This window comes from Lepisma saccharinum, chromosome 23 (assembly GCF_977018435.1).
Source record: "Lepisma saccharinum chromosome 23, izLepSacc3.1, whole genome shotgun sequence".
Lineage (NCBI taxonomy): Eukaryota > Metazoa > Arthropoda > Insecta > Zygentoma > Lepismatidae > Lepisma > Lepisma saccharinum.
The window spans coordinates 32,918,177-32,931,438 of NC_139251.1; the positions used below are offsets into that span (position 1 = coordinate 32,918,177).

The following is a 13,262-nucleotide window of genomic DNA, read 5'->3' on the forward strand; positions in this document are numbered from 1 at the left end:
TTCAAAACAACACAACAAAACCTGTTTCGTCCTGGCAAATAAATCCTCATGGTATGGTTATTCGTCTGATTTTGATGACGCGTTTCTGTCTTTATAATACAGGGTGTGCAAAAAATATTGTTCGATTTTGGAAGGCCATATTTTCACCAATAGTGAACAGAAATATTTGATATTACCATAATTTAAAAGAAGAATATTTGCCATTTCACACCTTAAATACATTCGATGTGCGCTCCTTGAGTGTCACGAAATATATCCAGACGGTAGTTCTATTCTCGCCACACCAAATAGCACTGTGGCTCGCCCTCTGATTATTGAGGAAGGCTACAAGGATACTTATATAGTAACATCATTTTTACCCTCTTCCTCCCTGCAGTACTAAAGCCCCCACCCCGTATGGTGTAGTGATATAGAGCGACCACAAATAAGGACACTTCGGACAAAAGCCTTCATACATCTTCGCCTCCATTCGTTCAACTCAGCCCATAAGGAAGCATACTCCATTCTACTCCTCTCCATGCGCGAGCACAGGACACGCGGTTCTGCGCAGGTCCTTTTGCCTGTGGTTGCACTCATGGGCGTAACTTGAGGCCTAACTTTAGAGGGGCAAAATCGAACTTGGGACTTAACTTTCGGGGGCAGAAACAATTTCGGACAACTTTCGGGGACAAACTTGAGACTTAACTTTCAGGGGCAGAATCAAACTTGGGACAACTTTTGGGGGCAAAATCAAACTTGGGACTTAATTTTTGGGGACAGAATCAAACTTGGGACTTAACTTTTGGGGGTTGAATCAAACTTGGGGCAACTTCTGGGGGCAGAATCAAACTTGTGACTTAATTTTTGGGGACAGAATGAAACTTGGGTCTTAACTTTTGGGGGTTCAATCAAACTTGTGACAACTTTTGGGGGCAGAATCAAACTTGGGACTTAATTTTTGGGGACAGAATCAAACTTGGGACTTAACTTTTGGGGGTTGAATCAAACTTGGGGCAACTTCTGGGGGCAGAATCAAACTTGTGACTTAATTTTTGGGGACAGAATCAAACTTGGGTCTTAACTTTTGGGGGTTCAATCAAACTTGTGACAACTTTTGGGGGCAGAATCAAACTTGGGACTTAACTTTTGAGGGCAGAATCAAACTTGGGTCTTAACTTTTGGGGGTTCAATCAAACTTGTGACAACTTTTGGGGGCAGAATCAAACTTGTGACTTAATTCTTGGGGACAGAATCAAACTTGGGACTTAACTTTTGGGGGTTCAATCAAACTTGGGACTTTGGAAGGCAGGATCGACAATTTTTCCATCCCGTAAAAAGTCCAAAACTATTTTGATAATTATCTTACATTTGCGCAATCATATAATATATTCTTCAATACTTTGCTACCCAGGTCTCAACAGGTTAAGAAAAGTATCCTTAATTTATAAATTTAGTAACCTAAAGTTAATTCTTTTAGCAAGTTTAGCTAATACATTTCCTGCGCGTCTTTTATGGACAAGTGCCCCCGACAAGTTACACCTATGGTTCCACTGTATCGTAACGCTGTCGCCTTGTAAGCAACACACGTTACACTTTGGTCCTGATAGGCACCGGTGTCGATTAGACTTTCTGAGCATTAAATCATAAAATGGACTTTTTAAACAAATGATAAAATTGTCTTTTTAAATCTGCAATTGCATGCCAGGGTGTCGGCCGACCTCTGTGGTGTAGTGGTTAGCACATCGCGCTGCGACGCCACGAATCCCGGGTTCGAATCCCAGCCTGGATATGGGTGTTCAATGTGAGTGTCCCTTAATCAATTTCATATCGTCATACACTCAGAGAACTAAATGCATCATATCGATTGATACACCAGAATGCATCGATTGATGCACTAAAGTGAGTTTTATGGCTTCTTCAAAGAATCAGGTTCACATTTGATGCATTTTGGTGCATTTTTGTATGCCGTGTAAGAAACACCAAAGTGCATCATTTGATTCAAGTGAGGATTTCTCTCAGTCGAGATGCATTTCAATGCATCAGTTGATGTTCCTTGATGCACCTTCCTGCATCTTTTTGGATGATGCACTTAAACGTTTGGTCTGAGCTACAGACTTTATGTAGCTCAGACGAAACGACTGCATCAACAAAAAAGATGCATTCTGGTGCATCAAAACGCATCAGCTGTTGCATTTAAGTGCATCTCGACTGAAAGAAATCCTCACTTGAATCAAATGATGCACTTTGGTGTTTCTTTCACGACATACAAAAAGGCACCAATGCATCGAATGTGAATCTGATTCTTTGAAGAAGCCACTTTAGTGCATCAATCGATGCATTCTGGTGTATCAATCGATATGATGAATTTAGTTATCTGAGTGTAGGCGTCCGCATAAACCTTGATGAAAGTTCACTCGGAGAATGAAAAAACCTCTTTCTATCTCACTGTTTTATTCCATTGACGCTTACTGGACACGGGCGTGTGTCCGGACCGATCGAAAATGACTCTATTAGAAGAATTCCAGCTTCCGTGGCACAAAAGATCTCTGTTCCACCCCCCTTATTTTCCTTCTCTGTGGTTCAGACTAATTTGCATATTAACATGATTTTGTACAGAAGATTCAAAACAATTACTCATAATTTGTTCTTTTCCAATGTGTGACCAATTTATTCCACATGGGTGTAACACATCTAGGCTAACGAATAGAATGTGTGAGTCTTAAAAACAAGTAAACTGCTGGAGAACGAAGTGAAATCGTCCAATTACGTAGCCGGCCTCCGTGGCGGATTGGTTAGCACGTGGCGCTACGACGCCAGGGGGTCCCGAATTCGAATCCCGGCTTGGGCATGGATGTTTGTGCGTGTCCATTCATCACGTCATCGCTCATCCCCATCTTCGCAAATTAGCCAAAAGTGGCACAAGAAGCGAAGTAAAATAAACCAAATCAATCAAGGATGCATCAATAAATGCATTTGAAGTTCACAAAGTAAATTTGATGCATTTTCTCTTCTGTTTTCTGTTCGAGACTTTGGTAGAATATTCAGTTTGTTCCACAAGACTCGTTCCTCTTGTTATTCTATTTTGCCATTATTACAATTGGTTTTCCGCTCCGAGGCCCATCCACCAACCAAAAGGTGGTGCTGAGGGGGGAGGGGGAGGGAGGGGCACATGCTTCAACTTTCGTGATTAATGTTATGAAGATTGATAGAGGCTCCCGTCTTTGAAGTCCTCCAAGTTTTCTTCGCGTAAACTCCGCTGCGCTTTTGATTAAAATGGAGGTTAGGAAAGAGCAGTTAGTACCAAAGTGTTGGTGCGGGGAGGAAAAAAAAGGAGCGGAGAGGGAGGAAATTAGGAGTTTCGTCAGTGTTGCCAACTTATTTTCCCAAAAAAATCCCACCGTTCCTTAAAAAAAACCTCCAGCTGATAAAATGCAGATGTGAGGTGAGGTGACGTCACCATGGGAGGGTTAGTGAGGGATTATTTGATTCAAATCCCTTAATATTAGAACGTTAGTAGTGTTGCCCACGAGACGAGACTTTGGCCTGTCTCGTCTCGTGGAAATGCTGTGAAATGCTGTCTCGTCTCGAAAATGTTAATTTGTTCTCGGGACACATGATCAATCTCGTCTCGTCTCGAATTTTTAAAAGCCTGTCCCGTCTCGTCCCGTGGGCAACACTAAACGTTAGGTACGAAAATATGCTCAAATATAGTACACAAACCACCATGAGAAATAACAATCGGCCTCTGATTTGGTTTATTTTACTTCGCTTTTCTGCCATTTTCAGCTAATCGCCAAGACAACGATGAGTGATGATATGATGAAATTGATGAAAGGACACTCACAAAGAACACCCATACCCAGCGCTGCGCTAACCACTCCAGCACGGAGGTCGGCAAAGGAACCATTGACGTAACCAGATCCAGGGTCCGAAATTGTGCCGAATGAATGAGTTGAGGATTTTTGCAAAGTGCCCCATGCTGTGTTCATCTAGGAAATAATGCTTTCGTTGTTCAGGCTTAATAATCTATCTGGAAAAAATCAACAATGGGAAAAAGTACAACACTTACCAACTAATTCTCTCTAATAAAGAAGTCGTACTCAAAATAAAATGAAAGTTTTATTCTATAGTCCACGCGTCCACTTCGTTAACGTCGAAGAACTGAAGAAAGACGGCGCCACGAACGTGGGTGGGGATAAATTGCGGGCGAGTTGTTTTCGTCCAATCACACTCAACCTTCAGCCAATGGGCGCAGCTGTCATTCTGCTCGTCTCCTCCACGTGGAGTCTCAGTCACATGTCTGCGGATACGCTGTGGCCGTACTTTGCAACTTCAATGTGGAGACCGTGGGAAGGTGCTTGTGCGCGGAGGGACAAGGTGGCGTAGAGTAGATGCGTGGCAACACTGTGCGTTGAATGTGATCATGGCAGGTGGTGGGCGCGCTCCGTGGACTCCAAGGCCAGCCGGTCGTTAACGAAGCTAGCGTCGCCTATAAACAGTCAAAGTAGTAACTTACAATGTACCCATCACCATGCATGTGACTAATTTATAATACGTTGCAATCAATTTGGAAAATGTAGGCTTTACATTGAGCTGAATCAGGCAAGAAACTTAAAAACATGGTTAGCCTTACAACTTATCAACACCCTCAACATTTTGTATAGAAGTGTGAACTAATCAGAATTTTCTGGGAGTGAGAGAGATAGAGACTGGAGAGGTGCAGTAGAATGCAAGGCTCCTGGCTAGAGAAAAAGGGTGATTTGGGGGAGGGGGGGGGGAGATGTTCAACTGAAGAAGCCGTTCATAGGAGACTTTGAAGCAAAGAGACAATTACCCCTGAGAATCTACGTTGGAAATGATATTGGCATACCACTTTACGCCGGCACAGAGAAATGAAAGTTAGAAGAAGAAGAAAGAAACGCTTGGTCTTGTTTCATCCAGGTTCTTGCCCCCTTTACCCGGTAGTTTGTCGACCTGCACGAAGGCTGAGGGAGAAGGATTTTTAGGGGTTGGTTCTACAAGAACATAACCAACGGAGTATGTATTTGATGCTCATGCGCCCCGTATCACCTCTGGGGAATTTCCATGAGGAGGGATTGCGGAAGAAAGTTCAAGGGGGTGGAACAAAACAGCACCACTTAACAAAATTGCTGAGAGAATCGCTAAGATACCCCCCCCCTCCTCAGAGAAAAGACGGAAAGTAATCTCGAAAATGCGAATTTCACGGAAAATAGGGTAGAATTACTTTCAAAGAGATCTAAAAATTGTAGAAGTGGGTTCTCCGTTCCATGCCCATGATGCAATAAACCGTTAGTGATGTGTAGGACGGTTAATGCTGGTTCCCCAGGAGAATTCTGGGAAAAGTGTAGACGCCTCTCTTTTTTTTGGCCGAATTATAGCAACGCCTGAATAATAATTGCTACTTAGGTTTCCGCTCAGCAACCACTTTCTCCCCAAAATGGTTCTCGTTCGAAAGAGTCGCGAGAGTATGGTATGCGGGAGGGATATGCTTGGAGTTACCAAAAAAAAGTAGTCAAAATTAGGAAATTTAGTAAAGGTATTTTCTTTCTGAGGACGCTGTGTACACACACACGCACTCACACACCTCCACGCATGCTGATTGATTATTGTAGTGTGGCCACATCAGCACATACTCTGTTTTTGTCCTTCACGCAATACAGGGACACCTAGAGCCGTTTAACTAAAACAAGATTTGGCAGACGCTTAACAAGAAAAGAAAAATATGTCTTACAAGAACCTCTTTACTCAGTTTTTAAAACTATTTCATACTAATAATAACCCGTGGGGCAACGGCCCACTGAGGGCCCGTGACTATCTACCGACCTCACTCTTACCTGATCCTACTCACTCACTCACCCGAGGAGGGAGATCATCCAACAGTTTACGGGGTGACGTGCGGTCAGCACGACGAACCCACCCTCCTCGTGCTTGTACGCTCACGTTGTTACGCTTCCCCTAGGAGACGCTCGAAACCGGAGGCTGCAACGGGACACTCAGCACAAGAAGGACAAACGCAGGACGACACATCAGGCGCCAGAACCTCGTTACCCTGCAAGCAGCAGTTCTTACCGGGATGTACTACGTGAAAGTGAGGTTGGCGTTTGGTTGCCTTACCAGTAGGTACACCTTACATCCCACATACGTACAACTTTATCAAATTTACACAAGAGAAGAAACAATGTGAACCCATTCTTAGGAATTGATTGATTGATTTGCTTTGCTTTACTTCGCTTTTTGTGCCACTTTTGGCTAATTTGCGAAGATGGGGATGAGTGATGATATGATCAAATTGATGAATGGACACTCACAAACGTCCATGCCCAGGCCGGGATTCGAACTCGGGACCCCTGGCGTCGTTGCGAGATGTGCTAACCACCACTAACTTACGAATATGTCTGACTCTTAAGAGTGGCCTGGAGGTTGGCATCAAAAAATTTTTCCTGGCCCGGCGCGATACAGAGACACCTAGTGACATATCAGGGAACTAGGAATTCTTCTCGGTTGTGTCTTAAGCCAGAGCACAGGCCGTGGGCGAGATGACCTTCCCCCATGGTGGAAAGACTTTCCACCATGCCTCCCCCTGCATGGAGATACGTGGATAACGATTGGAAGTGGAGATATGGTTCTCCGAATAAAACATATAGGGTGTCTCAAAAGTAATAGCGCAAACTGACACAGGTGAAAGTACACGATAATAGAAGCAAAAAAGTCTCAGTAGACATGGGTGTGCAAACGAGCCGTTTTCGAGATAATCGTGAATATGTGATTACATGTGATATATGTATAGGCCTATATATCAGGAGCGTATATTCTAGGCTAGCTAGGCTATCTGCGAAGCCTCAACCACAGAGACTAAAGTATTGAAGAAAAATCAACTATCAATTGTGAATAAAAATGTTCACACCAATATGATGATGGTGATTCTGAAGTTGGCAACCGGATTTCTTACGAGTTGGCAACCTTGCTGGCGTTGGCATAGCAACGTGTCTTCCACGAAGATGCAGAGAACGATCAAAATGGAAGTGTCTAACCACGTACACATGGCGTTTATGAGAGCCTAATTGGCTCCCTAGCCTAGGACCAAGTGTTATAGCGAGATAGTACAGATGTTGAACTCAGGACCACTAGTGCTTTTTTTCTGGCGGTACGCCGTGCCGTCACCTTTTTTATAGGTGAGAATATAAACGAATAACATTTTATTTCAACGAAAGAAATTGTGAGTTTAACAACATGCATGCGTAATTATTTATTATAAACATACCACAATATTTGCAACACTTCTTAATAATGAAGACAAAAACACACTAACTTACTAACTTGAAAAGTACCGGAATCTTTAAGAAAAAAGCACTGTTTGTTGGTGTGTGTGTGGGTTTCTCATAGCTTATACTTGAGGCGAAACCTGGCCTCCCCGACGGCGGAATGGTAGCGTCGTCGCCTTGTGATCAAGAGGTCCGAGATTCGATACACAGTGGAGGTGCATAGTGGTTCGGATCACACTTAAAACAGTAGATCCGATTAGCTATACTGTGCATAAAGTTGACGTACATCAATACAACACAAGAAAAATTACAATGTGGTTATACAAACTCACAAAACCATTCTTTTTTAAAAAGGTCCTAAATTCGTACGTCTTGATTGATTGATTGATTTGGAGGTTTAAGTCCACTTTACCGAACCACTATGTGCCTCCACCAGGTATCGAACCTAAATTCGTAGCTATCCACCCCGGCGCACACCCAGCGTCGAATGACTAGGGTTCCTGAGGGAAACCCTGAGGGTAAAGGCGGTCAGGGGCGTGATGCTGATCACATCATCCCCACTCACGACCGGATCAATAAAGTGTGCGTTACCCCCACACCCCCTATACCCCTTCTTGGCGTGGTGCTAAGCACAGGGGAGCACTTTATCTTTACCACCTGTATAATAAATTACCTGATCACATGAACACAATGATATCAAGTACCCAATTTAAAAGGAAATTATCAAAATTCTTATTACAACATTGTTTTTATTCAATAAATGAATTTCTAAATTTGTAAATATTTATAATTATATAAATTGTCAACAAAGAGAGTTCGATTGTACAGAAAAGGTTATTATACCATTTATATTATCATATACGAATTATTCACTATATGCTATTATTGTGCCTAAATGATCATTAATCGGTTCGGTTTTGCACTCTTCCACTTTATTTCATGTTGTATAACTTACATATTTACATTTACATTTTATTTTACATTATAAAATTGTCTTATTATAGTGCTCGCCTTAAATATTATATGTAATTGTATTCCTATAGTGTATTCTTCCTTTATTTGGATTTCTTTCATGTAGAAATTCTTCAAATCATTACTTTAATTCCTGTCTAAAATTGTACTAATATTTTATTACTGTATGTATTATTATATGACGATTTCCATACATATGGACATGGGTCAACGGAAATAAAGAATTATTATTGTCATTATTAAAACGAAAACTCATTGAGACGAAACCGAGACTTGCTCTTGGAGGTCTCGAGACCAAGACAGATGTTTATAAATCTCACATCCTCTAAATCTAAACTGCAGCTCCCCAAAGCGTCCACTAAATATATAATATCCTCGGAACCCCACGTGGCGAAACGCCACAATTATTTACGATCTCGGTGCGTAGCGTCTCCCGCGCCCCGTAGCGTTATAGTGGAGCGTCTGAGGTCATACCACCGTAGAAGGAGAAGAGGACGTCCCCTAGCGTCTCCAAAAGATGTCGGCCGTCATTTCAATCGCGGCACGTTGCGAGCGCCGGGGCGGACGGCGGTTGGAATGATGGACTGTTACAGGAAGCTACAGAAAGGGTCGGTCGCACTGCAATATCGGAATGGAGTTACTTTTCTCCTTCAAAATGATCGACAATGGGTAGCAATAATTGAAGCAGGAATCAAGTACCTTGTCTATGAAGATACTTCAGGGGCGGAGTCCGAACCAATTGTTAAATAACAACAACAACAACAACAACAACAATAATAATAATAGTAATAAATATGTTTGAATTAAAACAATTATAATAACTTAATTAAAGTAAAACAAATCAATGAATCTAGTCCATTCTCATGCACTACAGAGAATCGAGCCATATAAAAAAACCTTATAAATTTAAGTAAAAATATATAATGTTTATACATTGTTGTGCACTATATATATATATATATATATATATATATATATATATATATATATATGTATGTATGTATGTATGTATGTATGTATGTGTATATATATATATATATATATATATATATATATATATATATATATATATATATATATATATATAGCAAATTGAATCAGTGACATTATGTTAATTTGGCCTCCCAATGGCGCATCGTCGCCTTATAATCAAGGGGTCTCGGGTTCGATACACGGTGGAGGCACATTTCTGATCCCACTTTAAACTGTAGGTCCAGTCCCAATTAGCCTTACTGTGCACAAAGTGGACTTGAAACGCAAAATCAACCAACCATTACTTTAATTATTGCAAAACTATGTTACCACTTTAAAAACAGTCAAGGGGGTGACATAAAAAATGACGGTCTTACAACGTAATTTCTCCAGATATTTTTTTTTTCTTCCAGAGCAGGTAATGAATGTGTGTTGCCTTTTGCCTCGTTGTTCAGGCACATACTGTGAATGCATGGTGTACGGGAGGAAGGCAACCCTGAAACAATGACTAACAGTGAAAAGGGACGTGTCTTGACTTGGGGAAATGTCTGCCAGTGACGTCAGAGAGGCTTTTGAAGGGAGGGAAGCCTCTTCCGGTGGCTGGCAAATCTTTGCGGGGACTCTTAGAGAAACGCCGATCTGCTGAACGGCCTCCGCCGGGCATCGGACCAGGGACTCACGGAGGGGCTATCTCTCTTTGTTTGAACAGGGTAAGAATAATTCTCGAAATTGATGAGGAAAAGGAGGGAATGGTGACCGAATTTACGTGGATTGAACATTTAATAGTGGCAACACTGTTGTATATACGCCATGAAACGAAACCGGTGCTTCTCACTTATACCACACGTTAGTTTGATATCTAACCTAGCTCCCCGTAAATGGACTCTTCCTTCCACTCTAGGTGCATGCGCAGTGACGAGAGGCGGTCTAAAGTTGTGTAGTTGTGTAGTCAGTAGTCACAACAATGCTTCCGAAGCAGCAACATCCTAGTTGGAAAAAGATTGAATGTTCTCGCGGCTAGGGTTACCAGACGTCCGGATTTTCCCGGACATGTCTTACATTTTAGCCTTATGTCCGACGTCCGGGAGGAATTTGAAAAATATTATAAATGTCCTGCATTTTGAGAGTCACATAATATTAATTAGGAAAATACGTAACAGAAAAAAGTAATGCAAATTACAAGTCTATGGACTGCGCTTCCAAACTCAATAGTGAAATTTATTTTGATTCAGTCATTACACAAAAAGAATAAAGTTTGTCCTGCTATTAAACAAACGGGAAAACGGAAGCAATTAATGAACAAAGTCTTGGGACCACTTTCTGATAACGTCACTGTTCAATGACTGAGCAGAATTTCTTGCCTTAGGGTTTATACTGATGGAACAAGGTGTTGTCCATTCTTATTTAATATTCAATATAATTTGATTCTAAAGCAGGGGTATAGAGAACAAAGTTATGCATAGAGTCTGCCAGTCAAGAAAGTCATGGAAGTCAAGAAAAAGTAAAGAAATCAACAAGTAGGTCAAGAAGTCACTAAAAAGGCAATCAATTATTCTTGTGGTCAAGAATTTTTGCTATCGATTGGTTGATTTAGTTTATTTTACTTCACTTTTTTCTGTCCCATTGGCTAATCGCGAAGATGAGGATGAATGATGGTAAGATAAGATGGATGAATGGATAGTCATAAACATATAGGGACAACCGACACAAACCCCACATAAGATTATACTGGCTGTGAGTCCAGACGCCAAAGCCTCGCTTGTCTGCCAAACACAGTTCAGGATGCATTAATACGAAATAGCAGATCTAATTCTCTTCTTAAATTCAGCTTCAGTTTTCATCTTAACTGGCCCTTTGGTAGGCATTTTCATTAAATAAATATTTATTTTCTTAATTACTAATTTCCAACTTTACCTAAGTAGGATCTAGAAAAGTCCAGAAAAAGTCAAGATTTCTGGATGTACTATTTTGGTAGACACCCTGTTATGAACTAAAAACTACCCAATATGAAACCATTTTAAATTACAGTAATTGCTGAATATTTGTTTGCCATTACAGGTCATCATTGAAATGTTGAGAGAGTACTTTCACTACCATCAGCACAACAGACTCACGAGAGAATTATTTTTCATAAAGTCTGTAAAATGTTTGGTATTGGTCCCTATAATTTCAAAGAGTTTGACCGTCCACTCTAACGTAAATATATAGTTTGACTAAACCTGAAATTTTGATAAAAATTGTCTCCTCTGAGAAGTACCACTTAAATCAAATAGTAAGAGGTGCATTGATTAGTACGATTGCAAGTTTTGAAATTTTGCATTTAAACATTCGTTGGGAAATATTTTTTTTAAAAAACTGAAAAGTGTCATTTTTCAACTACTTCCTAACGTGTTCTAAGAAATATGTATTAATTGTTGAGAATGTGTTGCGTCCTACATTTTGACTTAATGTCCTACATTTTGACTTAATGTCCTACATTTCCCTTACAGCGATCTGGTAAACCTACTCGCGGCCCTACAGCACGACAGTGTCAAGGTGTTTGCGAGGCGTTCGGGTAATCTGCGTTGCGAAAGAAGTGATACTTTCTGCTGAATCCTCCCAGGATTTGCAGGACAATGCTCGGGCGCTGATTTGTTAGCTCGATGGGGCTGGCAGGTGCTCTACCATCCCCCATACTCCCCGGACTTAAGCCCCTGTGACTTTGATTTGATCCCTAAGATGAAGGGTCCGAACTGTTCCAGAGATTCTTCAGGCATTCTTCTCCATTCAAACCATCAACAAAACATGCACTGCTACAGAAATACTACGACTTCTACATCGCTGGCAACGGTTGTACACAATGCTGGTGACTACATCGAAGGACTGCAAACGTTTCACAGAGGTCTCTTTTTCGAATCATTTGCAAATACATAGTTGCTACTATTAAATCTACAACCCATCAAGATGTTGAATAGCCTTGTACTGCATAACTCTCCCCAAACTTTCTTTGTCTTTCCGTGGATCCCTCCAATGTCTCTCTTTTCTCTGTGACGTAAGAAGACACCCAGACGACAACCTCTCTTCCACGTAGTACACCCTGGACCGCATATTGCACACTAGCGAGGCCCTGGCGCCTGAAGCCAGGAGAATCCTCTGTGGGGCTCGTGTTGTGATTGCCCCTTAATCCATCTCGTCATCATTCATCTTCGCGATTAGTCAAAAGTGGGAAAAAAGCGACGCTAAATAACGAAAATCAAATCAAATTTATTTTCTTATATCTGTCTCCTTCTCCACTTTCTTCTTTGTTTCCTTCTCTTATCTTAGTTCCTCTTTCTTCCCCTCTACCTATTTCTCTCTACTTCTCTTCCTTCCCTTTTCCCTTCACTTTCTCTCCCCACATCCATCCCTCTATCTTGTTCCCTACCTAGATCCCTCTCTCTCTCTCTCTTCTTCCATTCATTCTTTGTCTATTCTCTCCCCAGATCTTTCTCACTTCTCTATCTCTTGCGCTCCTCTCTTCTTTCTCTATCACTCTACTCTCTCCCTCTCTCATTTTCGTCTTCCTTCTTTCTATCTCCTCTATCTCTATCTACAGACCTGGACGAAGAAGTCCAAGTGTCAACGGCGTATTCCGTTAAGTAATGGTCAAGTAGGTATATCAGCGAGACGAGGCCGTGAACAAAATCTAGTTCTCGCCTCAATTCAGAACCCGTCTATAGTATCGACATATAGATTAACTAACTCTCTAGCGTTCTTAAACCCGAAGGTTTATGGCTGCAGCAACACAAGCCTTCCATCTGTCCCTGTCCTGGCGAAGACCAATCCAATCTTTCCCATCCTTACCCATTTTCTTTAGGTCCATCTCAACGCTATCCCTCCATCTTCGTCTTGGCCTTCCTACAGGTCTCTTACCATCAGGTTTCCCAACAAGAATCCTCTTCTCTCCTCTCCCATTCGTTCCACATGGCCTGCCCATCTAAATCGTCTTGATTTAATTATTCTAATAATATCTGGACATGAATACAAATTATGAAGTTCTATCGAAATGTAGACACACACAGAAATTACAATAATAGT

General features: G+C 41.4%; 1 protein-coding gene across 1 annotated transcript in view; it reads right to left on the reverse strand.

The window, feature by feature from the left end:
- The window catches only part of mirr (iroquois-class homeodomain protein mirror), a 120,991-nt gene extending 115,141 nt beyond the window's left edge, over positions 1-5,850 (reverse strand). Inside the window, exon 1 of the mRNA XM_083144282.1 lies at positions 5,835-5,850. The gene's annotated coding sequence lies outside the window, so the exon portion shown is untranslated. The remainder of the gene's footprint in view (positions 1-5,834) is intronic.
- Between the last annotated feature and the right edge of the window lie 7,412 nt (positions 5,851-13,262).